At 39.9% G+C, this 20973-nt stretch overlaps 1 pseudogene; it reads right to left on the minus strand.

The window, feature by feature from the left end:
- Window positions 1-6733: 6733 nt before the first annotated feature.
- On the minus strand, window positions 6734-7006 carry LOC143660211 (non-histone chromosomal protein HMG-17 pseudogene; annotated as a pseudogene).
- Between the last annotated feature and the right edge of the window lie 13967 nt (window positions 7007-20973).

Here is a 20973-nt window from a genome sequence, read left to right on the forward strand (position 1 = left end):
GTATCAACAGCTGGCTTTGGAATTCCTCATAAGGACAAGAACTGTCTTAGCTGATGAAAATATGTGTACCAGCCCGTTGTGGGAGGAGAGGGAAGGGGGGAGGGGAATAGAAGAGGGGTGGAGGGGAGCCTCTTCCAAACTGCTTGGAGCAGCCCAAAAGGAGCTTGATTGTTTTGCATTCAGAAGGAACTGGAAATGTTTGGGGGAACGGGATGGAAAAGAGTGTGAAGTCCCAAGTGTGAGGTTCGGAGGCTGGAGTTTTGGAAGCTCTCTGAAACAGGGTTAACTGAATTCAACTCTTTGCACTGCCTCCTTTTTTTTTTCTCCATGCATTCAAAAAAAATTTTTTTTTTATTGTGTAGTATAACACATATGCAAAGCAAAGAAATAAAAAAGCAATAGTTTTCAAAGCACTCTTCAACAAGTGGTTACAGGACAGATCCCAGAGTTTGTCATGGGCTACCATATGATCCTCTCATATTTTTCCTTCCAGCTGCTCCAAAATATAGGAGGCTAGAGGGCTTAAATACTTTTGTATCATCACAATCGACTTTTTCTTTCCTTCTTTTTTTTTTGTGGACAATAGCATATATACAAAAAAGCTATAAATTTCAAAGCACTGCACCACAATTAGTTGTAGAACGTATTTCAGACTTTGACATGGGTTACAATTTCACAATTTTAGGTTTTTACTTCTAGCTGCTCTAAAATACTGGAGCATGCATTTTTTTATTGAGTTCGAATTCACATTACATAAAATTAGCCATTTTAAAAGGGACAATTCAGTGACATTTAGCCCATTCACAGTGTTGTGCAGCCCCCCACCTCTATCTGTTCTAAAACATTTCCATCACTCCAAAATGAAACCCCATACCCATTAAGCTGTCACTCCCCATTCCTCCTCCTCTCTGCCCCTGGCAACCCCAATCCTCTCCCCGTCCTGAAGGACCTACCCATCTAGGACACTGCAGGTAAATGGAAAACGGAATCATTTGACATTGAATCTAGAATAAAGAATGGGTAGGTGTCATGACATCCTAATGCATTCCAAAAGTATTTTAAGCAAAAAATAAAAAAAAAAAAGGTATTTGCAAAATCCCTCAAAAGACTAGAGAAATATGTGAAACTATTAAACTTCACCACCTGGGAAGCTTGTCCTTATGAAATTATTTCTGTAATGGCAAAGCTAAGCCTCCTTATAATTTATATATACACACACACATACATATATATACATACAGATACATACATATATATATATATATATATATATTTTTTTTTTTTTTTTTGACATGGGCAGGCTCTAAGAAATGAACCCGGGTCTCCGGCATAGCAGGCGAGAACTGTGCCTCTGAGCCACCATTGCCCGCCCAAGCTTCCTTATAATTAATGCCTAAAAGTCACGTCCAGAGAACCTCTTTTGTGGCTCAGATGTGGTCTCTCTCTAAGCCAAACTCTGCAGATAAACTCACTGCCTCCCTGCAACATGGAACATGACTTCCAGAGGAGCAGGTCTTCCTGGCAGCATGAAACATAACTCCCAGAGTTAAGCCTGGCCCTGGCGTCATGAGATTAATTGACCAAAAACGGGAAGTAAAGTTTCAGTGGCTAAGAAATAGATTTAAATAGAATTAAAAAGTCATTCTGGAAGTTTCTTATGAAAATCTCAGTCGAATATTGCAAACTGCCACAGTATGCCACACCCTACCAACGGCGCTCCTGAGAACTCTAAAGAATCTCTTGAGCTCTGTCTTGCTCCTGCGCCTGTTAAGACCCCTATATACTGCAGTTTCTCACCCAGTTTGTTACTTCCAGATTAGAAGCCTTCCACAACTAACTCCTTCTCACTAGAGGCAACAGTCCTGGTTTGCATGCTCAACCAGACACCCTCAATAGCACAGCCAGACACTAATGCTCCCACGCGTAGGGCCCGCGCCCTGCTGACAGCTCCAAGCAGCTACAGATGATGGAACATTGACCGAAATTCCTTAAGATTAAGGGGAGCTAGAACTCTCTGCGGGAGTTTGAGGCAGGGTTAGAATTAGGGCCGTGGCTGGCTGATGAGCAAAGGGCAAATGCCAAGAAGTGGTCTGGCTGCAAGGAGAGAGTTATCTCTGTGAAGAACAGCCGTAAACAATACTCTCATGTGGCCTGGGTGAGTCACCTAGGATCAAGCATCAACAAAGGACGAAGGAGGGGAGGGTAGTAAAATAGTTACTAAAAATTACAAAAGGGACAACAAGCTGTAAAAGCAAACCTTTCCCACAGAGTCACGCGCCTCTTGCCCCCCTCCTCTTGTGAGAGTGCCCACGTGCTCCTCTCGCGTGTGTATTTAATAAACTTTCTACCAGCTTGCTCGATCTGTGCTGTTGTCCTTGAATTCTTTCTCACAGCATGGCCAGGAACACATGACAATTCCACCTTCAGCTATCTGAGTGGAATGCCCAGCGTCCCCCCGCCCCGGCAGCTGAACAACTCCACATTCCCGCTGGCCATGCACGAGAGCCCAGCCTCTGCAAACCTGACCGGCACCTATCTCCGTCCCCATGGGCACAAAGGGGCACGCCGCCATTGCCCAGACCTGCACCTCCCCAGTGGCCGAGTGAACCCTCACCCCGTACAGCCCACACCTCCTCCAGAGAAATGCCTACCCAAGCCCCCTGCACATTCCTTAATTTTTTTTTTTTTTGAATTGTAAGAGTTCTCCACATACTACTGGTACCAGACCTCCATTACCCCCTGGCCTGCAAATATTTCCCCCTACCCTACAGGCTGACTCCTCTCATATCCCTAGATACGAATAAAATTGTGCTTGCTTTACGCAAAATTTCGTCATAAAAGCAGGAAATCGAACTCAACTTTGTTACTGCGACTTTTGCAGCTGTATTTGTTTTTTGTCCCCTTCTATTGAAGGTTAAAAAAACTCTTTGTTTTCATAATACCCTAAAATAATGAACAACCCTAAAAGTATATTTTGACTATCAAGTTCTGGAATATATACTGCAATTGTTTAATTTGTTCCAAGCCTAAATCCAGACCTATAGCTCTCAAGGATCTTTCATTTTGCTTATGGCCATTTGGCAATTCGATCTTATTTAATTATACTTATCCCAAACTTACATATATATATATATTTTTTTCCCAAGACAATCTGTATCTAGCTTTATTCAAGATACTTTCATAAACAATCATGGCGTTTCAGGCAGGACATGGGCAGACAATCATTAACAGTAGACAGCAACTTCCAAACGCCCTTCTCCAATGGATTACCAGTATCAGAACGCCACTGTAAAACCCAGGGAAGTCTTCATTTGATGGGGAAGGTTCACATTTAGCATGTTGTCTGACAACTTTTCATGAGCCGACCCTGCCTTTCAGGAAATGAAATGAAAGTGACAGAATTATCAGTTGAGGACCCACAACCTAAACAAGGACTCGCTGTCCTTTTGTGGGGTGTCATCTCACGGCATCACGGGAGGGTCCAGATCGCCTGACCTTCTGGTAATTGTTTCGGTCAGGCCCCGGGAGACTTCAGGGAGACAAGTCCATGCGGAAGGATGAAAAGGAGAAGGATGTGAGGTCATAAAAGCGAATTTTAGTTTTTCCATATCGCAAGGCATTTGTGCCAAGGTGGCTAATGTGTATCAATGTCAGGGAATCCAAAATCCTGGGAGTAAAGATGGAAACCCTCTAAACTAGAGAGAAAAGATGTTTTCTCCCATGTTCATGCAGCTTTGGAGATGTTCTTTTAGTGACATTTGCCCCTTCCCCAAAACACAACCATGAAGTGTTTTGTGTGCTAACAATATAGTTTAAAAAAATTAAAAAGTAAAACAAAATTATGCATTTTTTTAAATGTTAAAACTGATTTTATTTGCTGGTGATATTATTGTGTAAGGATAAAATATGAAGATTTTTATAAACTGATTTCAGTGTTCTGAGTACAAGGAAATTAGACATACATAAATTTATATAGGCCAGTCATAAGGCATTCTAAAATGAAATTTTAAAATATGACATTTACAATATCTTGAAAACATAAAAATGCACATAAATAAAGAAACTTTGGAAAGACTGTGCTCATAAAGTTATAGAAACATATTATAAATTTTTTTTGTTACATACTTCATAACTTTATTCTGTCTTACAGCTGCACAATATTCCATCTTATGTAAATGTCACAGTTTGTTTAGCCAACTGTCTGTTGATGGACATTTTGGCTGCTTCCATCTCTTAGTAATTGTTGATAATGCTGCTATAAACATTGGCGTGTAAATGTCCATTTGTGTCCTTGGCCTCGTGTCCTTTGAGTAGAGACAGCATATAGATGGGTCCTGTTTTTCAATCCATTCGGCCAGACTATGTCTTTTGATTGGAAAGTTTAACCCATTAACATTCAGTGTTATTACTGCATGGGTAGTACCTTCTTCTACTATTTTGCCTTCTGGATTTTATATGTTATATCTAATTTTCCTTCTTTTTACCTTTATGCATAGTCTTCCTTTCTACACTCTTCTCCACACCTCTCTCTTCTGTCTTCGTATCTGTCTCTAGTGTTCCCTTTAGTATTTCTTGCAGAGCTGGTCTCTTGGTCACAAATTCTCTCAGTGATTTTTTGTCTGAAAATGTTTTAATTTCTCCATCATTTTTGAAGGACAATTTTGCTGGATATAGAATTCTTGGTTGGCAGTTTTTCTCTTTTAATAATTTAAATATATTATCCCACTGTCTTCTCGCCTCCATGGTTTCTGCTGAGAGATCTGCTCATAGTCTGATTGGGCTTCCCTTGTAAGTGATGGATTGCTTTTCTCTTGCTGCTTTCAAGATCCTCTCTTTCTCTTTGACCTCTGACATTCTGATTATTAAATGTCTTGGAGTATGCCTATTTGGATCTATTCTCTTTGGGGTATGCTGCACTTCTTGGATCTGTAATTTTAGGTCTTTCATAAGAGTTGGGAAATTTTCAGTGATAATTTCCTCCATTAGTTTTTCTCCTCCTTTTCACTTCTCTTCTCCTTCTGGGACACCCACAACACATATATTCATGCGCTTCATATTGTCTTTTAATTCCTTGAGTCCCTGCTCTAATTTTTCCATTTTTTTCCCTATAGTTTCTGTTTCTTGTCGGATTTCAGATGTTCTGTCCTCCAGTTCAGAAATCCTATGTTCTGTCTCTTGAAATCTACCATTGTAGGTTTCCATTGTTTTTTTCATCTCTTCTACTGTGTCTTTCATTCCCATAAGTTTTGTGATTTGTTTTTTCAGACTTTCAGTTTTTTCCTTTTGTTCTTTCCTTGTCTTCTTTATATCCTCCCTCAATTCATTGATTTGTTTTTTGATGAGGTTTTCCATGTCTGTTTATACATTCTGAATTAATTGTTTCAGCCCCTGTATGTCATTTGAATTGTTGGCTTGTTCCTTTGACTGGGCCATATCTTCAATTTTCCTAGTGTGATTTGTTATTTTTTGCTGGTGTCTAGGCATTTAATTACCTTAATTAGTTTATTCCGGAGATTGCTTTCACTTCTTTTATCTAGGGTTTTCTTGCTGGATGAATTTGTTGTCTTATCTATTCTCTGACATTCCATTCAGCTTTATCTGGACCTTTAGCTTAAGTTTTGTTTAACAGAGGAGAATTTTTCAGTTCTTGTTTTCTTGTTTCTTGCCCTGCTTGTGTGGTGCCTTTCCCCCACGCACACTTAGGAGGGTCTACTTAGATATTACAGACCCCAGCCAGATTTTCCCAGACCAAACTGGCTTCCTATCAGGAGGAAAGAGTCACCTGTGTCAGTTTTCCCTGAGGGTGAGACCCAGCAGGTTGAAAGACTTTCCTGTGAAGTCTCTGGACCCTGTTTTTCTTATCCTGCCCAGTATGTGGCGCTTGTCTGACTGCAGGTCCCACCAGCATAAGATGATGTGATACCTTTAACTTTGGCAGACTCTCCCTGTTGGAGGCATGGTGGAGACAGAGGAGAGGTTGTAGGCTGGTTTTAATGGCTTCAAATTACCAAGCCCTGGTGTCTGAATTCCTTGATGGAGGGATTCCACTTGGGTGGGGCTTCACCCCTCCCCTGGGGAAGGTACAAGCTCCAGATAAGCCCCCAAAAGAGCTCACTTCTGCCTATGCCTGGGGCAGTTGCAGCCTGAAAAGTCCTGCAGCTGTATTCAGAGGCAGTCAAGCCTTTGTAGATACACAGCCACAAAAACCTCTGTTTCCTTCTTTTTTTCCCCCCTTTTTCTGTCAGTCCTGCCCCCTTGGCGCCAGGGCAAAAATGAGCAACCTCTGCTTTGATCAGGTTCACCTAAGCTGGGGGCCTATTTTTAGTAGTCAGAATGTGTTAATTAGTTCCACAATTGGCATTTGATTGTGCCCAGTCCCTGCTGCTGGTAAAGTCCTTTCCTTTCCCCTCTGGGAAGCGGCCTGTTGGGGAGGGGCGCTGGCCGCCACAGGTTTGGGAACTCACGGTTCTGGGGGGTGCTCGCAGCCAGTCCAGCTGGTCCAGACTGGGGTACGCGCTGTGTGTTCTGTCACTATCGTGGCTCCGGGAGCTGTTCTGTATTGTTTCTGATTATTTAGTAGTTGTTCTGGAGGACGAACTAAAATGTGCACGTTGTTAAGCCGCCATCTTGACCCGGAAGTCCAAAATTCTGCATTTCATAAAACTTGATAAAAAATAGCATTTCAAACTGAAGAGTCACCAGAAGTACACACTTATAAAAACATGTGCACACTTCACTTGGCATCTCCAGCATCTGCGGCTTTCTGTGCCTGGTCTGTTTTGGCATCTCCTTTTTCTGCAGGGTCGTTCCCACCCTCGTCTGTGTCAGCTTTCCTCTTTTCCCCTTTGGGTGCCTTTTCTCCCTTCTTTGCAGGGGCCTTTTTAGGCTTGGGTTCTGGCTTTGAAGGTGGAGGTTTAGCAGATAACCTTGCGAATCTTCTCTGTGGTTCGTCTTTTACCTTGGTTTTATCTCCTTTTGCCTCCCCTTCAGCCTTTCTCTTGGGCATGGCGGTGATGGTGGTGGGACATAGGTGCCGGACACGGGGATGCAGCAGCGTGGGGGCTTTGGTTGGTCTGGGGGTCATTCTCACCTCTTCAGCTCATATATATATATATATATATATATATTTTTTTTTTTTTTTGTATGGCAGGCACTGAGAATCGAGCTCAGGTCTCTGGCATAGTAGGTGAGAACTCTGCTTGCTGAGCCATTGTGGCCCACCCCAGCCAATTTATATATATATATATTTTTTCCTTTTCCTTTTGATATGAAAATGAATATTTATGTAGAATGAGAAAATCAAATCAAATTATTTTTTAGCAAAGAGACAGATGCCATATGTATCACAAAATATCAAAAATCCATTGTAGTTTTATTAATTAACCACTTAATAGTTTATTTTTAAAATAATAATTGTCATATTTTTGGCCACATACTGCCTGATCATCTCTTTTTTTAAATTAATTTATTTTTTATTTATGAAACATAACTACATGCAAACACAAACATTCTTATCCTATGATCATTCAGTTCCTGTTATATAATCAATAACTCACACTATCATCACATAGTTGTATATTCATCTTCATGATCATTTCTTAGAACAGCTGCATCAATTCAGAAGAAGCAATAAAAAGAAAACAGAAAAAAATTCATACACACCATACCCCTTACCCCTCCCCTTCACCAATCACCAGCATTTCAATCTACTAAATTTATTTTAACATTTGCTCCCCCTATTATTTATTTATTTTGTTTGTCGATAAGGTGGACAAAAGGAGCATCAGACACAAGGCTCTCACAACCACACAATCACTCTATGACAGCCATATCATCACATAATTATCTTTAAGGAGCACGGCCACCGGAGCACAGCTCCACATTTTCAGGCTGTTCCCTCCAGCCTCTCCATTACATCTTAACTAAGCAGGCGGTATCTATTTAGTGTGTAAGAATAACCTCCAGGCTAACCTCTGTTTGGAATCTCTCAGCCACTGACACTTTATTTTGTCTCATTTCTCTCTTCCCCCTTTTGGTCGAGAAGGTTTTCTCAGTCTCTTGATGCTGAGTCTCAGCTCGTTCTAGGATTTCTGTCCCACTTTGCCAGGAAGGTCCACACCCCTGGGAGTCATGTCTCACGTAGACAGGGGGAGGGCAGTGAGTTTGCTTGCTGTGTCGGCCGAGAGAGAGAGGCCACATCTGAGCAACAGAAGAGGTTCTCTTGGGGGTGACTCTTAGGTCTAATTTTAAGTAGGCTTAGTCTATTCTTTGAGGAGTTAAGTTTCATATGAACAGACCCCAAGATTGGAAGCTCCGCCTATTGCTTTGGCTGTCCCCACTACCTGTGAGAATATTAAGAATTCTGCACTTGGAGAAGCTGAATTTTCCCCCTTTCTCACCATCCCCCCTAGGGTACTCTGCAAATACTTCCCCATTCACTGTTCAGATCACTCTGGGATTTATCTGGGTATCACTCTGGACAAACCATCAAAATCTCATGCCCTTCGCAAGGTTCCAAATACTGTAGTATTTGATTAAGCTGTCCACATGAGTTATATTAGGAAATGCACTAGTCAAAATACTTATTTATATTTTAATAATGATTTTTTTGCTATGATTATCATTACAAAGGTATTATTGGAAAAAAATAATCTTAAGAAACATGGCTTATTCAAATATTTCCCCATGCCCCCATTTCTAATCTCTAGGTCCAGAAGAAAGAATTCTAAACTATACTTCCCCCAGCTTTCTGCACCCAGCCTTCCCCGCATAGCTGCCTTAGGTGGCTGGGCCCAGAGGCAGGGATAGGTGAGACAGAAAGAATGAGGTTTGGTCTGTTGAACTTGGTTATAAAAATTTTAAATGACGGTGGTAGGATTTGAGAGCTCCTACCCTCTTCTTTTTTTGGGGGGGGAAATTTTTTTTTATTAATTGAAAAAAATATTACAAGAAAGAAACACAAACATTCTTAACATATGCTCATTTCGTTCTACACATGTAATCAGTAATTCACAATATCATCACAATAGTTGCATGTTCATCATCATGATCATTTGCATCAATTCAGAAAAAGAAATAGACAACAGAAAAATAAAACAAAAGCAGAAGAAAAAAATTATACATACCAGACCCCTTACCCCTTCCTTTCATGGATCACCAGCATTTCAAACTAAATTTATTTTAACATTTGTTTCCCCTATTATTTATTTTTATTCCATATGTTCTACTCATCTGTTGACAAGGTAGATAAAAGGAGCATCAGACACAAGGTTTTCACAATCATACAGTCACATTGTGAAAGCTATATCATTATTCAATCATCTTCAAGAAACATGGCTACTGGAACACAGCTCTACATTTTCAGGCAGTTCCTTCCAGCCTCTCCATTACATCTTGAATAACAAGGTGATATCTACTTAATGTGTAAGAATAACCTCCCGGATAACCTCTCGACTCTGTTTGGAATCTCTCAGCCATTGACACTTTGTCTCATTTCACTCTTCCCTCTTTCAGTCGAGAAGGTTTTCTCAATCCCTTGATGCTGGGTCTCAGCTCATTCTAGGGTTTTTCTCAATCCCTTGATGCTGAGTCTCAGCTCATTCTAGGATTTCTGTCCCACATTGCCAGGAAGGTCCACACCCCAGGGAGTCATGTCCCACGTAGACAGGCGGAGGGTGATGAGTTTGCTTGTTGTGTTGGCTGGAGAGACAGGCCACATCTGAGCAAACTACCCCCATCTTTTAATTGTTTCCAGTTACTAAACTTATTTCATTTAAAGGTTTGCCCTCTTTGCCTTTTCCTCCAGGCAGCCCTCTGGTAGCCCTGTGCTGCCTCAGGGAAATTCCAGGGGCAATTTCTTTCTAATGTTCAGGTTTGTTTACAGTAATTACAAAAAATAATACTTTGAACCCTGCTGCCTAGAGGGTTTTCTTCTTTTTCTCTGAGACTTTAGGAGTACTAATTTATATATGTATATAAAAGTGCTTATTTAACTTTAAGCAACTTGATAGAGATTTTAAAGAATTTTTCATTAATTTGCCACTATCATATGGAGGTATGAGAATATACATTGAACAGGCAGATGCAAGAAGAAAGTTAGTTACATGAGAAACGGAAATACTTTTGAGAGGGACAAATAAAGAATTGAATACATATGTTCTCTCTCTTTCATATAAATATATATTTTTATTATGAACAACAAACATACAAATATTCTTTACATACAAACATTCTTGACATGGTTATAATCAATGGCTCATAATATCATCACGCAGTTGTGTATTCATCACCATGATCAGTTTTTTGAACATTTGCATCTCTCCAGCAAAAGAAAGAAAAAAGAAAAACTCATACATGCCATACCCCTTATCCCTCCCTCTCATTGACCACTGATATTTCAATCTACTCAATCTATTTTAACCTTTGTTCCCCCTATTATTTATTTATTTATTACCCATATTTTTTACTCATCTGTCCATACCCTTGATAAAAGGAGCATCAGACACAAGGTTTTCACGATGACACAGTCACATTGTGACAGCTATATCATTATACAATCATCTTCAAGAAACACGGCTACTGGAGCACAGCTCTACATTTTCAGGCACTTCCATCTAGCCTGTGTGCTCTCTTTTGCCAGACAACTCTAACTGTAATACAGTGTCCTTTTCTATATAACCATTTTCAGGCCATTTCTTTCCTGACTCTAAATCATAATGAGGTCAGACTATGTTATAGAAATAAACTTTTTTCCCCCATCAGCTCATAACTAAAATCTTTCTAGTTTTAAAAAATATAGCTCAATGTGACTGTGTGATTGCGAAAACTTTGTGTCTGGTGCTCCTTTTATCTACCTTGTGAACAGACAAGTAGAACATATGGAATAAAAATGAATAATAGGGGGAACAAATGTTAAAATAAATTTAGTTTGAAACGCTAGTGATCCATGAAAGGGAGGGTAAGGGGTGTGGTACGTATAATTTCTTTTTCTGTTTTAGTTTTATTTCTTTTTCTGAACAGATGCAAATGTTCCAAGAAATGATTATGATGGTGAATATGCAACTTTGTGATGATATTATGAATTACTGATTATATATGTAGAATGGAATGATCTAAATAGGAATGTTTGCATTTGGTTTGTGTTTTTTGGTATTTAAAAAAATAAAATAAAATAAATTAAAAAGATATAGCTCAACTATCTCATTAAAAATTATTTATTAATTAAAAAATTAAGAACAAACAAACAAAAACATTAACATATAATTCTGTTCTACATATATATTCAGTAATTCTCAATATCATCACGTAGTTGCATATTCATCATTTCTTAGAACATTTGCATCAATTCAGAAAAAGAAACAAAAAGACAACAGAAAAAGAAATAAAACAATAATAGAAAAAAAAAGATTATACATACCATACCCCTTACCCCTCACTTTCATTTATCACTGGCATTTCAAATTAAATTTATTTTTACATTTGTTCCCTCTATTATTGATTTTTATTCCATATTCAATTATCTCATTTTAATGAATTTCAGTAATCAGTAACTTTTTAGGAACATTTGAAGAATATAAATGCAGTAACACATCAACTAACAATTTGTTAACAGACACCTAACATTTCCTATATATTTAAGTAACACACCGATTAATAACTGGACTGAACACACCAATTAAGAATTAAGCAGTCATTAAACACTTACTATACCTAAGTAACACACTAGTTAACGGTTGAACAGGCATCCTACACTTACCAAATTTCTACCAACAGTGAATTGTTGGATTACTTATTTTTTGGAGTATTCTCATTATACGATCTCAGGTCAGGGCCTTGAACCCTGTCTAGATTAGTACCCCCAAAGCAGAAAGGTGTAGAGGTCAAAGCAGAGGGGATCACTATGGGGCCTAAAGTCAGATCCAGGGGGACTTGAATCACCCCGTACTGACTTCCTGATCCACTTTTACCCTGATGACCCATTCACCCAGTCAGATGCCCGGACTCGGAACTGGAAACAGCTTCTCTCTTTGAAGCTTTCTAAGGTGCCAAAAGGTACCTTTCTCAAAAGAGAAAAACATGGGGCCGTGTGACGGTGGCTGAGGGTAGAATTCTCGCCTGCCAGGCCGGAGACCCGGGGTTCGATTCCCAGTGCCTGCCCATGCAAAAAAAAAAAAAAAAAAAAAAAAAAGAGAGAGAGAGAGAAAAACATGATTGCTAAGCCTCTAAAGAATGTTCAGTGGCTGCAAAAGCCTCGGTTACTGCGTGTACCTGTCCTACTGGGACTCCAGAACCTTGGGCAGTCAGCCTCCCTGCCTCTTAGGACCTTTCATCCCATCTGGGTCGCCAAATGGATACCGGACAGAGGTGGGGATTCTCTGCGTGATGTGCTCAAATGACCCATTCCTGAGACACAGGGTTTCAAAGAGAGAAAGAGTTTATTGCTAGGGGTGAAGCAGGAGAGCAGACAATCTATTGGCCCAAAAATCTGTCTCCCCAAACTGCAGTAATTCTGACAGTTTTACAATATCAAAAGATGGGCAGGTTTTAGGATAATGAGCCCAGTGGCCCCAGATGATCTCATTAGAGGTTGTCTGATTATTGAGTGTATGCAGATTAATTACATGCTCAGCCGCAGAAGGTATGTAAGAAAATGGAGGCCTTGATACCATGATAGGTGGGATTTTTAGGATTATAATGAGGTATGGGTCACTTGTGGGTTAATGTTTAAGCTACTGTGCATGTCAGGCTTCCCATTCTGGTTAGATCCAATCTCAGTTATCAGTTGGACTTGGGGTGGGTTAGTTCTGGACTGACCCAAGACCCTCATTTATATGCGTCAGGGGCTGTCTTTAGTGATCACAGGACTCCAAAGTTGGAAAACTGGATAAAATGGGTTCAAGTGAAGGTCAGTCACAAGGTTTTTGCAATCAAAAGGGCACAACATAAAAGCTGTACAATCATTATCAGAGATCAAGGCAGCTGGATTCCAGGTTTTCAGAGATTTCAGGTATTTTCCCTCTATCTACTCCAATATACCAGAAAGGAAACTCTGTATAATAATTTAGTAATCCTAATAATCCCTTAAACCCTAATTTCTCAGTTACAGGAGTGCTGCCTCTTTAGGTGACGGCTGAGTTATGTGGCCTCTCTATGCCCCTCATCTGTAAATGGGACTATAACTGTCCTACCTCCTAAATGGGTGGGAAACATCAAATAAGAAAATGCAGGTGTAATAACCTCTCAAGGAGCCAGGAAGACAGGGGCTGGGTTTTTTTTTTTTTGTTAGGGCTAAATCCCCATGCTGTGGCTCAATAAATACTAAATCCCAGACCCTTCCGCCCTCCATCCCCTACCCACCTCCAACATTGTTCTGGGTTAAGGAATCTTCTGGGGGTTCCTCATACTTTTGATTTCAAAGCATCTACTGTTCTGGGATGTTGCCACCCTCACTTGTCCCCTTTCATTCTGTTACTCCACCCCCACCCCCATGCACCCCCAGCCCCCACACTGCTTACTCTGAGCCGTGAGGAAGGAATGAATGAGGGGCCCACCTCTCTACCACCTGGTGAGACACTCCCTACGGCCACCGCACCCCCTTTCCACCTCCCACTTTCTGGCTCCCTCCCACTTGTACACAACTCCCACTGGGGGCACCCCCGGCTCCCCAGATCCCAGTTTTGGGGGGTTGAAGGGTGGGAGAGGAGAGGAAGATGGGTTGGAGACAGAAAACCCTAAGGAAAAAAGTAGAACCAGAGAAGGAAAGACAGATAATATACCCCCCACTCCTTCCTCCTCCTCTTCCTCCATCAGCCACAGGAGACCTAGAGCTCCCAGGGTTCAAATCCTGGACTGGACTGGAAGAGCTGTGTGACCCTAGCTCCTTCAGCCCCAGTTTCCTCATCAGTAAGATGGGGATGATATATCAACCCCTCCCCTCTGAGGATTAATAATGGGGGACCAGATGATGCCTGAACAGTGTTTAGGCAAATTCCGGCACACAGCTACCGTGCGTCGGCTGAAGTTCACGGCCATCTTGTTCTGGGTCCCTGCGGGGTGCCAGGCATGGCACTAAGTTTTCACGACAGCCCTGAAGTCCATTGATCTGTAGAATAACTGAATCCCAATCACAACAAAAATCCCAGCAATACACCAGAAATAGAACACCTTTTATAAAGGGAATACATTGTTACAAGTTTACAATCCTGAGGTCATAAGAATGTCCAAACTAAGACATCCAGGGAAAGATACCTTGACTCAAGAAAGGCCGATGGTCAGAAACGCCCCTGTCAGCTGGGGAGGCATGAGGCAGGTGTCTGCTGGTCCTCTCATTTTTGGTTTTAAACAGCTTTCCTGAGGACATTTTCTTTCTGTATCTTTAAACATCACTGTCTGTGTTGGCTCTGAAGCAAGTGTTCTCCATGTGTCTGCATCTGAGGTTTCTCCAAAATTCCCCACCCACCCCCATTATTTTTTCACATGGGCAGGCACCAGGAATCAAACCCGATCTCTGGCATGGCAGGCGAGAACTCTGCCTGTTGAGTCATCATGGCCTGCCCTGTTTCCCCTTTTAAAGGACTCAAGTAAACATGATCCAATTTGAAGGCAGAGAGACACATCTAATCAGAAGGTCACACCCACAATTAGGTGTGTCACATCTCTACGGAAACAATCTAATCAAAGATTTCCACCCTACAATATTTTTTTTCCCTTCCCTCACTTTTTTTTTCAGTTTAAACCAATTAATGTTTTTGAATTTTTTTTGTATAATATAACATTTACACAGAGCAAAGAAGGAAAAAAATAATTTTCAATGTACTCTTCAACAAGTAGTTACAGGACAGATGCCAGAGTTTGTCATGGGCCACCATTCCATCATCTCACATTTTTCCTTCTATCTGCTCCAGAACATTGGAGGCCAGAAGGAATATATATATTTTAATCTGCACTTTAAAAAATGTTTTTTGAGAAATATCCACACATGTACAGTCCAACCACATTATACAATCAATGGCACACATATTAACATCACATAGTTGTGTATTCTTAATCACAATAATTTTTAGAGCATTTGCATCACTCCAGAAAAGGAAAGAAAAAGAAAAAAGGAATGAACTCCTACATCCATACCCCTTACCCCTCCCTCTCATTGATAAATTTCAATCTATCCAATTTTTACCCTTTATCTCCCCCTATTATTTATTTATTTTTATTCTTCTTCTTATTGTTTTTACTCATCTGTCCAAACCCTGGATTAAAGGAGCATCAGACACAAGGTTTTCACAATCACACCATCACATTGTAAAAGCGATATGGTTACACAGTCGTCTTCAGGAATCAAGGCTACTGGGACACAGTTTAGCAATTTCAGGTACTTCCCTCCAGCCACCCCAATACGCCATAAACTGAAAAAGGGATATCTATATAATGCTTAAGAATAACGTCCAGGATAACCTCCTGACTCTGAAATCTCTCAGCCACTGAGACTTTATTTAGTCTCATTTCTCTCTTTCCCCTTTCCTACCCTACAATATTGAATCAGGATTAAAGGACATGGCTTTTCTGGGAGACACACCACTTTTCAAAGCCAGCACATAAATAAACTGAAATATAAAATTTCTTGTGGCCATTAGGCTCTGAGAAATAATTGTTTTCATTAGAGAAGTTGTACAATCATGTACAGTACAATTATGCATAACGTACAGGATTCCCATATACCACCCTAGAATTAACACTTTGCATTGGTGTGGAACATTTGTTACAATTAATGAAAAAACATTTTTGTAATTGTACTATTAACTGTAGTCCGTGGCTTAATGGACTATACCATATACCACCATCCATTACGAAAACTTATCCATTGTCCCAGATAGAAACTCTGCCAAAAGGTTTTTCAGTGTAGTTGCACCATTTTACATACCCACCAGCAATGCATCAGAGTTCTGGCTGTTCTAAGCCCTTGCCATCATTTGGTGCTGTCTGCTTTTTCAATTTAGCCATTCTAGTGGATGTGTAGTGGTATCTCATTGTGGTTTTAATTTGCATTTTCCTGAGGAATTATTAAGAAACTTTTCACATGGTTATTGGCCACTTTGGGGGATCATTTGATTTTCCTTATTGAGTTGTAGGAGTTTTTAAAAAACATATACAACAACAGGCTGAGCCCTGAATCTTGGGGTTTGCCCCATATGAAACTTATCCCTGCAAAGGATAGGCTAAGCCTACTTAAAATTAAACCTAAGAGTCACCCCCAGAGAACCTCTTTTGTTGCTCAGATGTGACCTTTCTCTCTAAGCCGACATGGCAAGTGAACTCACTGCCCTCCCCGCGTCTACGTAGGACATGACTCCCAGGAGTATAAATCTCCCTGACAATGTGGGACAGAAACCCTGGGATGAGCTGGGACCCAGCATCAAGGGACTGAGAAATCCTTCGTGACCAAAAGGGGGAAGAGAGAAATGAGAAAAAAAATAAAGTGTCAGTGGTTGAGAGATTTCAAACTGAGTTGAGAGGTTATCCTGGAGATTATTCTGATGCATTATATAGATATCCCCTTTTTAGTTTATAGTGTATTGGAGTGGCTGGAGGGAAGTACCTGAAATTGTAGAACTGTGTTCCAGTAGCCATGTTTCTTGAAGATGATTGTATAATGATACAGCTTTTGCAATGTGACTGTGTGATTGTGAAAACCTTGTGTCTGATGCTCCTTTTATTTAGGGTATGGACAGATGAGTAAAAAATATGAATAAGAAATAAGAAAATAATAGGGGGAACTAAGGTTAAAATAAACTGGATAGATGGAAATATTAGTGCTCAATGAGAGGGAAGGGTAAGGGGTATGGTAGGTATGAGCTTTTTCTTTTTCTGGAGTGGTGTAAATGTTCAAAAAAATGACCATGGTGATAAATACGCAGCTATATTATGATATTGTGAGCCATTGATTTTATACCATGTATAGAATATTTGTATGTTAAGAATGTTTGTATGTCTGTTAACTTTTATCAATAAAAATATAAAACGATACAAGTCTTTTGTGATATATGTGTATTGTGAATATTTTCTCCCAGCCTGTGGCTTGCTCCTTCATTTTCTTAATGGTACTTTCTGATGAGCAAGAATTTTAAGTCCAGTTTATCAATTTTTTTTCTTTTACAGTAAGTGATTTTTGTGTCTTGTATAAAAAATATTTATGTAACCCAGGGTCATGAAGATATTTTTCTGGAAGTTTTATAGTTTTGGTTACCCTTTTTACATTTTTAGGTCTATGATTCAAGTCATTTTTTGTGGGTGACAAGAAGTAAAAGTTAGGACTCCTTTTCTTTCCATATGGATAGCCAATTATTCCACAGCCATTTGTTGAAAAGACTATCCTTTGCCCATTGAATCATCCATATGAATTTAGATAAATCTCATTTTGACATTTTCTACAAAAAAGCCTGCTAATATTTTCATTTTGATTGGGATTCAGTTATTCTACAGATCAATGGAGACGGACATTTTAACAACATATATTGAGGCTCCTGGTTCTTCATGGTGTATCTCTGCATTTATTTAAGTCTTATTCAATTTTCCTCAAAGTTGTGGTTTTCAGGGTATTTCTTGCACATACTTTATTAAATTTATCCCTTAGTGTTTCAAGATTGAGATGTGATGGTAATTTATATATTTTTATTTCAGTACATATGAAAAGTATGTACAACAAATGTGTATAGCTAATGAGTTATAAAGTGATCACCAGGTTAACAGACAGACTGTTGCTTACATCTCAGAAGCCCCTGTACTGCCCCCACCGTCACGGCCCCCTCCCTCCTCCTAAAGAAAAGCATTTTCCTGACTCTCATTGCAATTCCTTCCTTATTTGCATTTAGCGTTTTACCTTCTAAGCATGCATCTTTTTGTGTGTGAATTTTGTATAAATGGTTTACATATAATGTAGTGTTTTGTGTCTGGCTCCTTTGCTCAAAATTACGTTTCTGGGATGCGTTCCTTTTCTTGTGTAAAGCTGTAGTTTATTTTCCTTGCTCTATAGCATTCCATTTCAGAATATACGACAATTTATCCATTCTGCTCTTTTTTCTTAATTTTTATTTAGGTATAACCTACAAACAGTAAAGGGCAAAGCTTTTACACTTACAGCTTAATGAAACATATTCATGCACCTGAGTAGACATAAATCAGATCAAGATATGAAGCATTTTTAGTGCCCTAGATGTTTCCATCATGCCCCATCCCCAGCTGATACTCATCAAATGTAACCACTAGTCTTTCTAACCTCTACCATTTATGGTTCTTTTGCCTGTTTTTAAACTTTGCATCGACGGAATCACATGGTATATCAAGTAAGAATTCTTTTTCTAAATGTTAAAACTTTTTTTGGAAATAATTTCAAACATACATAAGAATTTCAAGAACAAAATTTAGTGGAAATGACATCCATTATGCCCTTTATCCAGATTCATTTATTGCTAACATTTTAGCCCCTTTCCAATGTCATTTGTTCTATAACTGTTTATTTATCTGTCTACAGAACACTTTTTCTGATGACTTAGGGTAAGTTATTGCATACAACCTGGTCCTTTACCTTTAAATACTTTCATGCATGTTTCCTAAGAACAGGGTTATTCTCTTATATAAACTGCAGTAAGGTTACCAATGTCAGTATATTTAGCATTTTGAAGTACTTTCAGCTAATCTCTACTGTTTGAATTTCAATTCTGTCAATTTGAGAAGCAATTTGACAACTTTGAAAAGAAATGACAGATTTGCTTTACTATCTGAATGATGCTACAATTAAGATTCACTGAAGCCTTTTTTACCACAATAGGTAAAAGCAGAGACCCTGGAACCGGCTACTAGGATTTGACCCAGGCTGTGTTCCCCATCAGCAAAATGACCTTGATAAGGGCATGTGCTTCTTTGTGCCTCAGTTTTCCCAGCAGTAAAATAGGGATACCTTTAAAGCTGCATACTACAAATATTTACAGGTGAATTGATACAACGCCTGGGGTTTGCTTCAAAATAATCCTGATTTTTTTTGGGGGGGGTGCATGGTCCAGGAATCGAACCGAGGTCTCCCGCGTGGAAATAGTGCATTCTACTACTGAACCATCCATGTACCCTAATCCTGATTTTTTGGGGGGAGAGGGCGGAATTTTGGGGAGCACAGATGAAATAATATTGGGTATGAATTGATTGTGGTTGAAACTGGATGACGGGTTCATTATACCATTATGCCTACTTTGGTATATGTTTGAAATCTTGCACAATAAAAAACATTTTTCCAAGGAAGAAAAGTAAAATAAAAGTGGAGGAGAGATGGAGATTATAAATCACCTGTCTTAGAGGGTTTCTACGAGGATGAAGTAAGTAAATTAATTTAAATGAAGCACTTAGAACAAGGTAAATGCTGTGTGTTACCCATTCTTATTTTTCTCGTCTCCCGCGACTCCATGCCAGAAACAGCTCTGACCAGGCACCACCAGATGGCGCTGTCGCTCAACGTCATAGGGAATTCATGCTCAGGACCTAAGTGGTCCTGAGTTTGAATCCTGCTCTCCCACTTCCTAGCTGAGACCGTGGACATTTAATATCTCTGAGCATCATTTTATTACTTTCTAAAACTGCTGCAGTAATAATATTAATGTTGGCGTTTTTAGGATGATTCAGAGACAGCGATGTAAAGCACCCAATGTAGAAGCCTGGCGCATACCTACTCGGTCTTCTCTTTGGCCTGGATCTACCCTTGGGTCTCACTGTTCCTTGTCTTTCCTATGAGGATTCTCCCAAGCGGTTGTGAAAATCAGGAACGGCGACAAACAGAAGTTTGAAAAATGAGAATCGTTGCTTGGAGTTGAGAGTTGTTTATTCTCAGACGCATTGGCTTTGTTAACCCTGTCCGGTCCATTCCTGTTGCAGCTCAGCCATCCAGCCACCGGGTGGCGCAATCTCCCCAGCAGTCCGAGGGTCTGAGCACTCCAGATCAAAACTGGAGACTGAGCTAGAATTCCAGTTCCAGCACCTGCAGTCGACCGTGACCTTAGACCTGCAGCTTCACCAGTCTGCCCCTCAGTTTTCTCCTTCATAAAAATGGGCATTTGAATAAAAATTATCTCTATGCAACATACACCTATTATAATAGCTTCACAAGGACTCAGTGATGTTGTAGGTAAAGCATTTTAGCGCCTCTGGTGCAAACAGCAGGACACGAAAATATTAAGAGGATGAAGCTAAAGTTTTAGTGCAAATAACATCCATTATGCCTTTTATCCAGATTCATTTATTACTAACATTTTAGCCCCTTTCCAATGTCATTTGTTCTATAACTGTTTATGTATTTGTCTACAGAATACTTTTTCTGATGACTTAGGGTAAGTTATTACGTACAACGTGGTTCTTTACCCTTAAATACTTTCATGCATATTTCCTAAGAACAGGGTTATTCTCTTATATAACTGCAGTAAGGTTACCAACGTCAGTATATTTAGCATTGTGAAGTACTTTCAGCTAATCTCTACTGTTTGAATTTCAAGTTTGTCAATTTGAGAAACAATTTGACAACTTTGAAGAAGTTGTCTTTAGCTAAAGAAGCTCAAGAATTCTCCTAGTAATGCCAACAAGTTCGATAAATGTATCATCCCCATATAGGGAACTGCGATTCAGAAAGGAGAGGTTACTTATCCAGAGTCACATGGCAACTTTGGGATTTAAACAAATCAGCCTGAACCCAACCATGCTACTCACCATTATGCTATTTCTCTCAAACCATATTGGGTGCCCAAAATTCACGTTTTTTCCTGGGTCTGCCTGAGCTCTTTGAACAACCAGAGGACCTTTTCCCCAGTCATTGCCTGGACAGGAAGGAATAATTCAAGCGCCAAACCTTGCTGCTCTCCCACCACAAAAATCAGGACAGCAGGCACAGGGCGTGACCCCCCAGTTTAAGCACGCCTGGAAAGCTCATTGAAATGTAGATGGCTG

The sequence above is a fragment of the Tamandua tetradactyla genome, chromosome 16 (assembly GCF_023851605.1).
Source record: "Tamandua tetradactyla isolate mTamTet1 chromosome 16, mTamTet1.pri, whole genome shotgun sequence".
NCBI lineage: Eukaryota > Metazoa > Chordata > Mammalia > Pilosa > Myrmecophagidae > Tamandua > Tamandua tetradactyla.